Source organism: Hyperolius riggenbachi, chromosome 4, assembly GCF_040937935.1.
Source record: "Hyperolius riggenbachi isolate aHypRig1 chromosome 4, aHypRig1.pri, whole genome shotgun sequence".
Classification (NCBI taxonomy): domain Eukaryota; kingdom Metazoa; phylum Chordata; class Amphibia; order Anura; family Hyperoliidae; genus Hyperolius; species Hyperolius riggenbachi.
Window position 1 is genome coordinate 110,382,159 of NC_090649.1, and position 12,585 is coordinate 110,394,743.

At 44.1% G+C, this 12,585-nt stretch overlaps 1 protein-coding gene across 2 annotated transcripts in view; it reads left to right on the forward strand.

Annotated features, from left to right (window-relative positions):
* NCK1 (NCK adaptor protein 1) overlaps window positions 1-12,585 on the forward strand; it is a 167,014-nt gene that overhangs the window by 64,865 nt on the left and 89,564 nt on the right. For both annotated transcript variants that reach the window (XM_068280404.1, XM_068280402.1), the window contains exon 3: window positions 1,881-1,925. The gene's annotated coding sequence lies outside the window, so the exon portion shown is untranslated. The remainder of the gene's footprint in view (window positions 1-1,880; window positions 1,926-12,585) is intronic.

The following is a 12,585-nucleotide window of genomic DNA, read 5'->3' on the forward strand; positions in this document are numbered from 1 at the left end:
GTGACACATTCTCTGACTGTGCAGCAGCTCTGGGACACAGAGAGACACTCAAAGCATTTCTGCCTTCAATACATCATGAATAAAACCAGTTATGAATAAAATGCAAAGTAGGCTCTCCAAAGCAAAAAACTGTACTTTTGGGAACTTGTAATTTCTAAATGAATAATACTTATGCACAAAAGCAAATATGATAACCGTATGGCATATAAAAAGTAGGAAAACATGTTTTTATTGAATATTATGTCAGGGTTTTATACCACTGTAATGACTTGATTTTTTTTCTCTGATCAACAGTCTGATTGGATGAAGGTTGATGGTGCCAATCGTCGATCCGTTTTTCAGATCAATTCCATCTGTAATTATTAGATTGGTTACTCCTTCACCCCGTTCGTACACCCGAACAATTGTTTTCATTTTTCCATTTTACGGTTTGTCAGTGCTGGAATTTCATGCACTTGCGGTTTGGACCTCATTCACTTGCCTTTGCATACAATTGTCCATTGAGTGCTGTTGTAGAGCAAATGCAACCATGTGCACCAAAATGGAGCTTGCTGTGCTTTTTAGAGCTGAGTGGGAATGGTAATATCTGCTTTCTGTGAAAAAGCACATATCGCTGCCCATGGTAAAACGGAGGCGTTCTGTAAACCGTGTCATATGCATATAGGGTGAATGGGCCCTGGCAGTGTGACTCGCCCTTTAGTCCACTGATTATCATGTATTCTAGCATTTACACCTTCTATAGCACGTTGCAGAGTACATGGGTATGTCACTAGCTGCTAGCTGACCACAGTTGTAGCACTGCTCTCTGCACTGCTGTGTTTAGTGACATTATCCGATTACAATAGGTAAAGTGACACTGAAGCGAAAAAAATGTTATGATATGATGAATTAGAACATTAGTAGCAAAGAAGAGTCTCATATTTTTATTTTCAGATATATAGAATTTTTTTTTATAACATTGCATCATTCTATCATATTTGCAATTGCAAACCACTCACTGTATTTAAAACTATGAAATAGAACAGAGTTAATGACCCTTTGACCTTCCCTGCAGTAAAACCTTATCTGAAACTGCTTGTCACTGTTTCTTTGACGTATAAGTGCTTCAGAAAATAGGACTGTCTTTGATCCCAGTCAGGGAGCTCAGAGCAGCTCTTTTGCATAGATAAGTAAAGTGTTTTTTAAAGTGAATGGGAACCCATATTTAAATAAAGTCAGATACTCCCCCGTAGCGGTATTCAACCATTTCGGTCAAATACCACTGTTTCCCGGCCAAAGGGAGGCTTCGGAAATGCTTCAGGAGCCCGATTGCTCCCGAAGACTGGTCGCTGTACACTTTGCACGCGCGAGCGCCCTCTGACGCACTCGCACTTGCGCAGTATGGAGCTGCCTGTCTTCGGGAGGACTCTGCTCCCAAAGACTTCTGTTGTTGTCCCCCTGCGCCCCCCCCCCCCCCGGGTGGGGGATTTGAACGGGGGAGCCAGCGCAGCACCGATGGCACCGGGAGAGGGGAGGGAAGTCACCTTAGGTGAGTATCTGACTTTTTTATTTAAATAGGGATTCCCATTGGCTTCAACTATTCTGTACTGGAAACAATATCAGACTCCGTTCTTTGCTACTTATGTTCTATTTCTTATCTGTACTACACCTATAAGTCATTATAACATAAGTTTATTTTCACTTTAGATTCCCTTTAAGAGCCTATGAGGAAGTGTTTTTGCTTAGTGTTCAGCGATCCAGGTCATATCTAGAAATGTTGACGGTGAGAAGGCATGCCGGGGCTGTTCATTTGCAACTGGATGAAACTGACTGTCTACGCCAGCTATTATTAGTACTTGGCAAATTATGTTAATTGCATGTATTTTCTTTTCTGTTTGCAGGTGGTCATTTGAATCCAGAAGAGTCGCAGATTTGATGTGGCCGGGGTAGGCATTCTGCTTCTGTTCATATACGTTTTTAGCAAATGGTATTATTATTACTGAAATGTTGTACTGATAAAGTGACAGTGAAGGCTTTTTGGCAGTTCATATGCTTTCAGTAGAGAAATAATGCTCAGTGCTGTGTAGCAATAGTAACTGGTCTTTTCAGAAGTGCAATGTTAGGGCCTTGGATCTTGTAGAAAGAAAGAAAAAAAAACATGCTGGGAGCCCAATCTAGTGTAGTATGATGCATAAATGCAGACGTGAAGATGGATATGGGCAAAAGTGAATATTCAAAAATCTGGGTTGCTGAGACAAGCAGCGACTGATAAGCAAATGGGGAAGTACCATCCCCACTCAGGCTTGTATGCTGCACCATAAAAAAATGAAACTTTGAAAAATCATCAAGTAAAGATCCCCCGGGGACTAGGCACTAAAAGAAACCAGTAACCAGGAGCACCCAAATATAATAAAATAATTAAAAGTGGTTTGGGAATGAAGGGAAGGTATGTGTTGGCCTACTTTCATGAAAATTCAATAGAACTTTATTCAGCACAGAGGACAATGCGTTTGGCAGCTGAAGACTGTTTCATCAGGTCAATATGCCAGGTGGGTTGAGTAGTGGAGCCTGGAGCGCCATCTCACATGCTATAGCTCCACCCCACATTGCACGCACACAAGCGTAATAAATAATTGTGCAGCGTGGTGCTGAAGGGGGATCAAACTTAGTAGGACACTTTGATCTGAGTAGCCTTACTCCATGCCAGACTAGATCCAGTGGTGGTGCATTAATCGGGGAGCCTACACGCCTCTACTAATATTAATAATCACTGGCGCTGGTGGTGAGCAAGTGTTGGACTTAGTCCTACACTTTGATCTGAAGGGTCTGATGCCGTGTAGGATGGTATAAATCCAATGTCTGACCAAGTTCCTGCATTGTATTAGGTAGAGTTAACACACAGTCTTTACTACCTCAGCAGCGCTAGCTGCTGTCACCATTGGGGCTTTGTTGAGTCCTGGTAAAGACACCACAGGACTATTCGCTCCCTCTCCCTTCCCCATGTGATCACTGACAGATCTTACTTCAGGTGCAGAGGTCCAGAAATGATGGCATCGGGGAGGGTAAGATGTGGAAGGGGGCTGGAGTGGGGATGACTGGGATTCTGAACCAGAAACTCTGTCTAAATGTTGGTTCTCAGCAGAGCCTCCTTAGGTAGTGAACACACTTGTTATGCTAGGTACACACCATACAATTTTGTGTTTGATGGTTCGATAGATAATTTCCGACATGTCCGATCTTATTTTCGATATTTTTCTGATCAATTTGTCTTAGAAGTGAATGGAAATGGATCAGAAAAGATAACAGAATTGAATCGGAAATAGATCGGAAAATCGAATCAGAACTCGATCGGATGGAAAATCGACCGAAAAACACATTGTTTGTACCCAGCATTAGATTTTGGTGTGTTTTGCCACATTAGCCATTATAGTAAATGCGTTTTTAAATTGGACAGCTTGCTTTTTTCTGCATGACGCATGCGTTTGCAATTGCAATGTATTCCAGTGCATCCGAAAAATGGCAAAGGTGTGGGAGAAAATGCAAAATGACAAAAACCCAGGAATCGTGTGGAAAATGCACTGTTATGTGTGTTCCCTGCTTTAATGGGAAGAGCCTGTGCTGCTGAGATAGTGTGGCTACTACACAGCCTAGGAGACAGTAGCCCAGTGTACTCACTCATCGTTCATTCGGGAATAATAACTTGTGCTTCTGTGCAGCCAGGCCAGAACTTACATGTAAAATCCACTAATTTAGTAAAACTGTTCACACGGGCAGTCATAGGTAGCATTTGACTGACTATGGATTTACACAAATGTCTTGCTGCATTTCTCATTGCTTTTTGCAGCTAAGGAAAGTCTATTCCACAGACTTCCAAACACTTCAGAAATGATTTAACATTTTTGACATTTGCTAGGTGTTTGCTAGGTTGGTCAATCATGACTTTGGACTAGGGGTTTTGTGTGTGTGTGTGTGTGACCTTAGGAAAGGGAGGGTTGTCAGTTTGCTCCACCTGGCGGTGGATGGCTTTGCCCTCAAAATCGAGGACTTAAAGTAACTTGAGCAGTTATTTGGAGCTACGTGTACAGTACCAATGGCACATTGTGCCACACTACGTGGCACAGATTCCAATGATAGACTATTGTCCAGCAAACAGATTCTGTCTTATGCTGGGGATACACGGTATGACCCGGCGGCTCGATTTGCCGCCGGATCGACTCCCCATGCAGCCCCGCCGCTGTCCGGATCGATTCCCACTCAACCCCGTGGGTGCTTCCTTATCTTACGCTCGACTCCCCGCTATTGTCCGCCCGCGGGGATCGAGCAGGCGGGGATCGAGCGGCGTCATCTGACCTGTCGGAAATTATCAATCGACCCATCAGCGGCTCGATTGATAAGGGAAAACGTACCGTGTATCCCCAGCATTACAGATGCTCTTACATAATCATGCTCTATAACCATGCCCTCTAAGGATGAGGCTTCATTCGATAGAACAGAATGGCAGACGTAAATTAAAAGTGAAATTATTATTTTGCTTAAAGCACAACTGAAGTGAGAGGGACATGCTATGGCTGCAATATTTTATTTCCTTTTAAAAAATACTAGCTGTCTGGCAGCCCTGCTGATCTATTTGGCTGCAGTAGTGTCTGAATTGCACCAGAAACAAGAATGCAGCTAATCTTCTCAGATCGGACAATGTTAGAAACACCTGATCTGCTGCATGCTTGTTCAGGGTCTGTGGCTAGAAGTATTAGAGGCAGAGGAACAGCAGGGCAGCCAGGTAACTGGTATTGTGTAAAAGGAAATAAATATGGCTTCCTCCATATCCCTCTTACTTCAGTTGTCCTTTAAAGTGTACCTGAGAAGATGGAAAAAAAATTATACATACCTGGGGCTTCCTTCAGGCTGATTGTCCCTTGCCATCCTCCCAGGCTGCCTGGATCCTCCGCTAGGCAGCCCAGTAAATACGCCAGTCGGCACAGGTGCAGTCTGGCTGTGCGCGCTCCCCTGTTGCAATCCCGTGGATGGGAGTGTTTTGTGCTGCTCAGTATGCTTCCGGTGACAGAAGCTTGATAGGGGGACACACTCCCAGATCCCCCAACCATAACTTGAGGAATTACCAAACCGCCTAGCAGACAGCAGACAGCCTGGGAAGATGACGTGGGACTGATCAGCCTGCAGGGAACTGGAGGAAGCAATTGTCTGCAATTGTCTGCTTAAAGGAATGCTAATAAATATATATATATATACACACACACACACACACACACACACACACACACACACACACACACACACACACACACACACACACACACACACACCCATACACACACACCCACACACACACACACACACACACACACACACACACACACACACACACACACACACACACACACACACACACACACACACACACACACACACACACACACACACACACACACACACACACACCTTGGTATTCCTTTAAGCAGACAATTGCAGAGGAGGGCCCTGCTGGAAAGCACTTCCCACAGGGGTGCCTCCTCTGTAATCCAACCTTTTAGCAGCCACATAAAGCAAACCTTTGTGTGGCTGCAGTGCCAAATTATTTCTGCCGCTGGGTAAGTGTGCCTTCCCTTCCCTGGCCTGGCAGGCTATGCGGAGTGGCGCAGGGAGCTGTCAGTTACATGTCCGGATGCTGGATCAGCTTCTCCTCTTCCTCCACCCGCAGCGGTAAACTCCCGACATCCTCTTCTGATCACGTTATTACTTGTAATCATGGCTCAGAAGATGGTGTCAGCGGTGCAGTGCCACCCAGTGATGGAAGAGATTCAGTGATGTAACAGTTATTTATAGTTGTTGTTGTTGTTATTTAGTATCTATAGTGCCATCATCTTCCGCATCACTGTAGAGAGTATATTGTCTTCTCCCACAGTTAAAGCACCCTGAGCTTGGTCACATAGCCATATTGTGGGCAGCACGGTGGCGTAGTGGGTAGCGCTCTTGCCTTGCTGCGCTGGGTCCCAGGTTCACATCACAACCAGGGCCCTATCTGCATGGAGTTTGTATGTTCCCCCTGTGTCTATGTGGGTTTCCCCCAGACACTCTGGTTTCCTCCCACACCCCAAAAACATAGAGATCACTTGATTGACTTTCCTGTAAAATTGGCCCTAGACTATAATACATACATGATACATACATAGATACATACGACTACGGTAGGGGTTACATTGTGAGCCCCTCTGAGGGACAATTAAGTGACAAGACAATATACTCTGTACAGAGCTGCAGAAAATGTTGGTACTACTGTACCTAAATACTAAATAATAATAATAAAAATAATAATATTGTGTCTCTTAATCTGACTGCATACAGTTGACAGTGCTTGGCTTTGGATGCTGGACAGTGTTAATGAAGAGATGTAATAACCTTGCTGCTTTAGTTTACTGTATTTATATGCAAGCTATCATTTCCTGTAGATTGCCCAACTCACTGTGGCTGGTTTCTTATAAAACAAACACTGATTCTTCTTCCTCATATCTACTTGCTGGATACAGAAAATGCATTCTTTTTAAATGATAACTGTAGAAACCACGTATCCGGGAAGCGGGTTACGAGAATATTCCAGAATGTTAAGAGCCAAACTTATTCTGAGCTGCTGTGAATTCTGAATAAGTGAGAGTGAAGGGGAGTTTCCCACATTTCATAAAATGAAACCAGTGCCTGTGTGAAAATGCTTTACATCATCTGTGGCTGAGAACAGCTTGCTGCAATGTGCTTTCCTTACGTCACTTTTTATTTTATTTTTGGAGCAGTCAAAACGTTTATTTGTAGTGTGAAGGCAGAATACAGAAAGCCCCCTACTTAAAACTACAATGTTGCAGAGATACAAAGTTGTCTTCATGTACAAATTATAATGTACTGTTTTTTTTTTTTATTATACATATTTTTGTTGTTAAATGTTGCAGTATTGTACAAGCTGTTATAAGCAATTCAACACAATTTAAAAGCACATTGAAAACAACCAAAACACCACACAGTTTATACTTTATGTCCTAATCCAGAGTTGTCCAAAAGTCGATCATTTATCCACGTTTCACCATGTTGAACACAGGACTCAACTTACTATCTCCCTGTTATACTCACGTGGCTCTGCTCCGTCTGCGGCGTCCTCCGTGTGTGGCTTCAGTGCCGCACTGGCGTCCGGTGGTCTCTGCGTGCGCGTTGCTGGCCGTGGTTTGGCTACGACGGTCGGGGGCGTGCGTACGTCCATGCGGAATGGCGTCAGGTCACGCGTACGCATGCGCGGGACTATGCCGGGCATTTGTACGCATGCGCAGCGGTCGAGATCGCGCGCAAAGTGCGGCCCTGCCCCTATAAAAGGCGGTCCCTTCCCCAGCGTTCAGTGCTGTTTGTTCTGACAGCTAGTTTGGTGTTCAGCGGTTCGCTCTTGACCATGCCTGATTTCCTGTCTGATCTTCTGTTGTGACCCGGCCTGCTTGACTATCCTGATTCTCCTGCCCTGACTCAGTTTGCTACTGGACTCTGCTCTTGCCTACCGCCTGCCCTGACCCGGATTGCTATTGGACTCAGCTCTTGCCTGCCGCCTGCCCTGACTCTGATTGTTACTGGACTCTGCTCTTGTTTGCTGCCTTGCCCTGACCCGGATTACCTCAACGGACTTACCCTTACTGGATTACTCCAGTGGCACTGTTCTCCCAACCACCAGCTGAGAATATCCCAGTAGTGACCTGGTGAACACTAGGCAGCTAAGTCCAGCTTTCCCCTTGGGGTTTGTTGGTGAAGGCCCATGGGCACTTAGAGCCCATTACTGGGTAACGTCTCCTCCATCGGTGGAAGGGTCATCAGTGTCCGAAGACATAACACTCCCGGACCAGAAAATGTTTGTAAGTAGGGGGCTTTATTCACTCAAGTTTCCGCACCTTTTCACTGTTGCTCCCCCTATTGCTTGAGGAAGCGGTCTCGAAACATTGCAACACTGTGGAGTAAAATTTCAATAAAAATTGTGCTTTACACTGATATAGACCTATTGTGTCATCTGTTGGGAGCGAACTCCACCACTGTCTTCCACTTTAAACAGTTTTTTTGTGTGTGTATTTTATTCTTTCTGGTGCTTCTGTTTATTCTATATCAGTCTAGTTGTTATCCACCCTTGGTGGAGGGGTGTCACCCTTTTCTTGATACTACAGAGAGCGATTTCTTAATCTGAGTGGGGTTGGGTCCAATCTCTCCACCTGCATTTACAGTTGTTACTCAAGTGGTAACCCACACTATTATTTCAGATGTCGAAGTTTTGTCTCCTGCGACAAACCTTTACATACTACACCATAGTGGGCTCTCGGCTGTCTCTCCTCCCCCTCTCCCCTTTTTGTATTCATGATCTGGTACAAAAGTACATACTTAGGAATAGGGAAGCCTCTGGATCCTATAGAGATTTCCTACCCCGTCCTCCAGTCCCCTGTTACCAAGTGTAGACCCCCAAAGATTACCTTGCCAGTAGGAACATCTGGGCTGCGCTCTTCTTGAGGCACAAGCACGACTGTATTGTGCAAATACAGCTGCACCTGCACAGTAAGCCGGATCTACTCATTAAGAGCGTTTCCGTGCTACTGTGCAGACGCGGCTGTGGTTACGCGTGTGCAGCACTTGCTTGTGTAGAAGAACAACGCAGCAGTAGGAATGAGGAGAACCTGGGAAGCCTCTACAGCAGTGCTGTCCAACTTGAGTGTATCTAGACCCGGATGTTTCGGCTGGAGGCAGCAAAGCATCTATGTCCTGGCTTTTGGGGCGGAGCCAAGTGTAAACCTGAGGTGGGCCTGCCAGAGGAAGAGGGAATTGAATCCAAAAATCTAGGCAAGGGAGTGCAGCCTGGGGGCCACATCCGGCCCAAGGGCCGCCAGTTGCACTGCATCTATCCACTCGATGACTGAGGGTTTTTCCCCTTATGGACCAGAGCAATTTTCACCTGTCAGCGCTCCTCCCTTTCTATCGCCAATAACTTAATTACTACTAATCACAGCGTAATGATCTATATCTTGTTTTTCTCGCCACCAGTTAGGCTTTCTTTGGGAGGTACAGTATGGCAAGAATTATTTTATCCTAAATGCATTTTAACATGAATAAAAATTTTTTGAAAAAATTCAGTATTTTTCAGTTTTTGACCATTATAGTGTTAAAATAAAATGTTCTACTATGGATAAAAGCCACACATTTTACTTGCTCGTTTGTCCCGGTTATTGCAACGTTTAATACATTTTTACCTAGTACAATGTATGGCGCCAATATTTTATTTGGAAATAAAGGTGCATTTTTTTCAGTTTTGTGTCCAGCAATTACAAAACCATAAATTAAAAATTAATAGTAATATACCGCCTTGACATAAATTTTAAAGTTCAGTCCCTAAGGTAACTACTTATATATATTTTTTTTAATGTAATTCCCCCCCCCCCCCCCTTATATAGAAAAAAAGTTTGGGTACTATGGGAGGGGGTGAGAGGGAAATGGTTAATTATAAAAGTCAATGTGGGGATTTTTATTAAGTAAAAATGAATTTTGGTGTAATATACGATTTGGCCACAAGATGTCCTCAGTCATTATTTCTGATTCACCTACATAAGCACGTGAATCGGAAGTAATGCGTAGCAGTGTAACAGGAAGATACAATGAATGCCGGCGTCTCTTAGACGCCGGTATTCATTGAATCAGGGACTTAGATTTCTGAATGGGAACTGCGGTCCCATTCATTAACCTCCCCTCTAAACGGCGGTGTGCGGGCGAACGGGAGCGAGCGTCAGCTGCACTCCGCTGCAGACTTGCATTCATGGCCCTGGTGCATCCTGTGAATTTTGCAGACCCGTCAATGTACTGCACGGCGTGCAACAAGTAGACATACACACCCAGCAGCTAATGTCTAGGTCCTTGCTTCTAGCACTGTGGCAGTTGGTCCTCCACCACCTAGCGGATCGCCTGACCCATCTCCCCTCATCTGTGTGCTGAGAGATTCATTCTTTGTGGGCAGCACTGCAGCTACAGTTCCTACCAGCTTGGTGTGTAAATTAAATATTAGTCGCTTCTTGCACCCTTTCCCCAGTGTTTTTATAAAAGCCATGTGTACCTCTCATCACCCTGCTGCAATAAAACAGATTTTCACTGGTCTTTTTTATTTAAACCCTTCTATAAAGCCAGTGGAAAGAGTTAAATGCTCTTTTCACACTGTAGGAATAGGGAGATTAGATTTTCCTCAACTGTAGCACTGCAGTACTGGCCACAAAGAGGTAATCTCTGAAGAAAGAGGCAGGTGGAGGTCCACACTATCTGTGCACATGGAGTGAGACCGGCCGCTACCCCCTGGTAGACCACCTCTTGTAACTGATGATGGAGTAGGGCTAGAAGTATGGACAGCTAGCTGTCGTTCCAATGAAATTGTTCTGTCATGCTAACAAGAAATTCATCTAAATGAGCCAGCAGGCAGATATTTTACTTTAAATGTATTTCTTGCAGAAAATACAGACATGAAATTCATAAATGTTTGTGCATTTCTAATTTATGTACATTTACTGTCATATGCTGTTAAAAACTGAACCAGGGCTATAACATAATAACTTGACTTAAACTGTGGTGTAAAAACTATAGACTATGCTTCTTACTGGGCAGTGTTATGGATATCATTGTTTTATGAATGATGAATAAAGGATGTGGCTTTACCTGCCCTCAGGGTGGAGGCTACGGCTATTATTCCTACTGGGTGTGGTATCGCTCTTGCCTTGCTTGGTATTTGGTAGAGGGTAGGTGGGTGGAGCTTATGATTTGGGGTCGGTAGGTTAGGGGGATATGGCAATGCTTCCTTTTGGGTGGGGTTGGGCTTGGCAGTCTTTTTTACATGGAGCATAATGGGCAATAACAAGCTACAGATACGTGTTTGGATGTAGGAGAGAATTGAATGACTGTACTTCTTGTGGGTGGCAGGGAGACAGATACTTGTCGCAAATGAAGAATTTTATTGTTGTTATAAGGGAGGCTTTTGTTATAAGGGAGAGGTGCATGACTAGATTTGTTATGAGGGCAGGATGAATGGTTGTACACGTCATAACAACTGTGGCTGTACTGCTACCTATTATAACTATAGTTATACCTCTCCTCCTTATAACAAGTTAAGCCACACCTCTCCACCTATAGCAAAGACAGCCATGCTTCTTCCCCTATAACAGTCATGCCTCTCCCTCTCATAAGGTCTGGCCATGGGCACATTTCATTGTGTACTGTCATAGCATTGTCTCTTCAGTAGGCCGTGAACATGTGTCCGGAAGGATGCAAAACAGCATTTAGCCACTAGTCCTGCTGCACCCGCCAGCCTGCACATCCAGCTCCCATCTATTTTACTAGAGTTTTTATCTTCCCGGTATAAAGTCACCAGGAATTGACAGACAGCGAACCTTCTCTCGCTTTACCATATATTATTGAGAGGATCAAGCATTGGGCCAGACTTATACGCTTAGTTGAGTTATATTGGAGCATATTTAGCAACAAACCTGGTGTGTATAGTGCTAACAAATATGTAAATAATTTAAAAAATAGTCTGAAGTTTCATTGTAGTGAGCCCAGACTTGGTAAAGGCTGTAGTGTGATTAAGCAGCTTTACATTGATTCAGTAGCTTTGTCTACTTCCTATTGTAACACAGCTCATATTAAAATGGACCTGAACTCTTGAACAGGAGGAAAACCAAGAGAAAGGCACCCTGTGTGTATTTAGAGAGTTTAGCCTTTCTAATTCTCCCTTATCAGTGACTAATCACAAGTGTCATTTAATCTCTCAGCTTTGTCAGCTCCGGAATCTAGACAAGGTAGCCAATTTGTAAACCCAGGATGTCAACCCTATGTCTGCCTCCATGAAAGCAGGAAGTAGACACACTGCAGATGTATTGCAGGATTTGTATCCACTGTAACAAAGAAATGTTTATCTTTAAAGGTTATTCTGCTGGTGCTTATCCTTTACAGCAGAGAGGAAGTTCGGAGTTCAGGTCCGTTTTAAGCAGCTATAATTCTGTTAGGGGTACGTTTAGCTGATGCTAAATGCTTTACTGCTATTGTGCAGAGAAGTTTTTGGCATCAGTTCCTGTCCATTTCCTTGTCGTGTTTGGAGCCCCATAAGGGGCAGGGAACTACCTAATGCAGCTGCTGCTGGTTGCTACATGCAACGGCTCAAGAATTGCGAATGACCTTCATCTTCCCACAATTGACAGTAAATGCAATGAGATGAAAGCTGCAGCAGTCTGTCTGAACCAACTCTTATGTATAGTTTTTGCAGACTGTACTTGGCTTTCTGCACTCGTACTGTAGTGCTATTCATCTGTGCAGCAATTATTCAATCACTGTCAGACGCAAGCTGTAGTTGATTTTGCTTTCCACACCTATCAGATGCATCAGCACTCCAGCCTCTCTGTACATGCTGATTGCGTTTCCTCCACCGCCTCCCCTCTGGTGAATAAAACTGATTGTGCCATTTCAAGTGAGAACAATAAACGGGTATTCTCCCTGTGCTTCTTCACATTAAAAATAAAAACAATAGGAATCTTGGTTTGGAAGGCTGTTTTATTTCCAGTA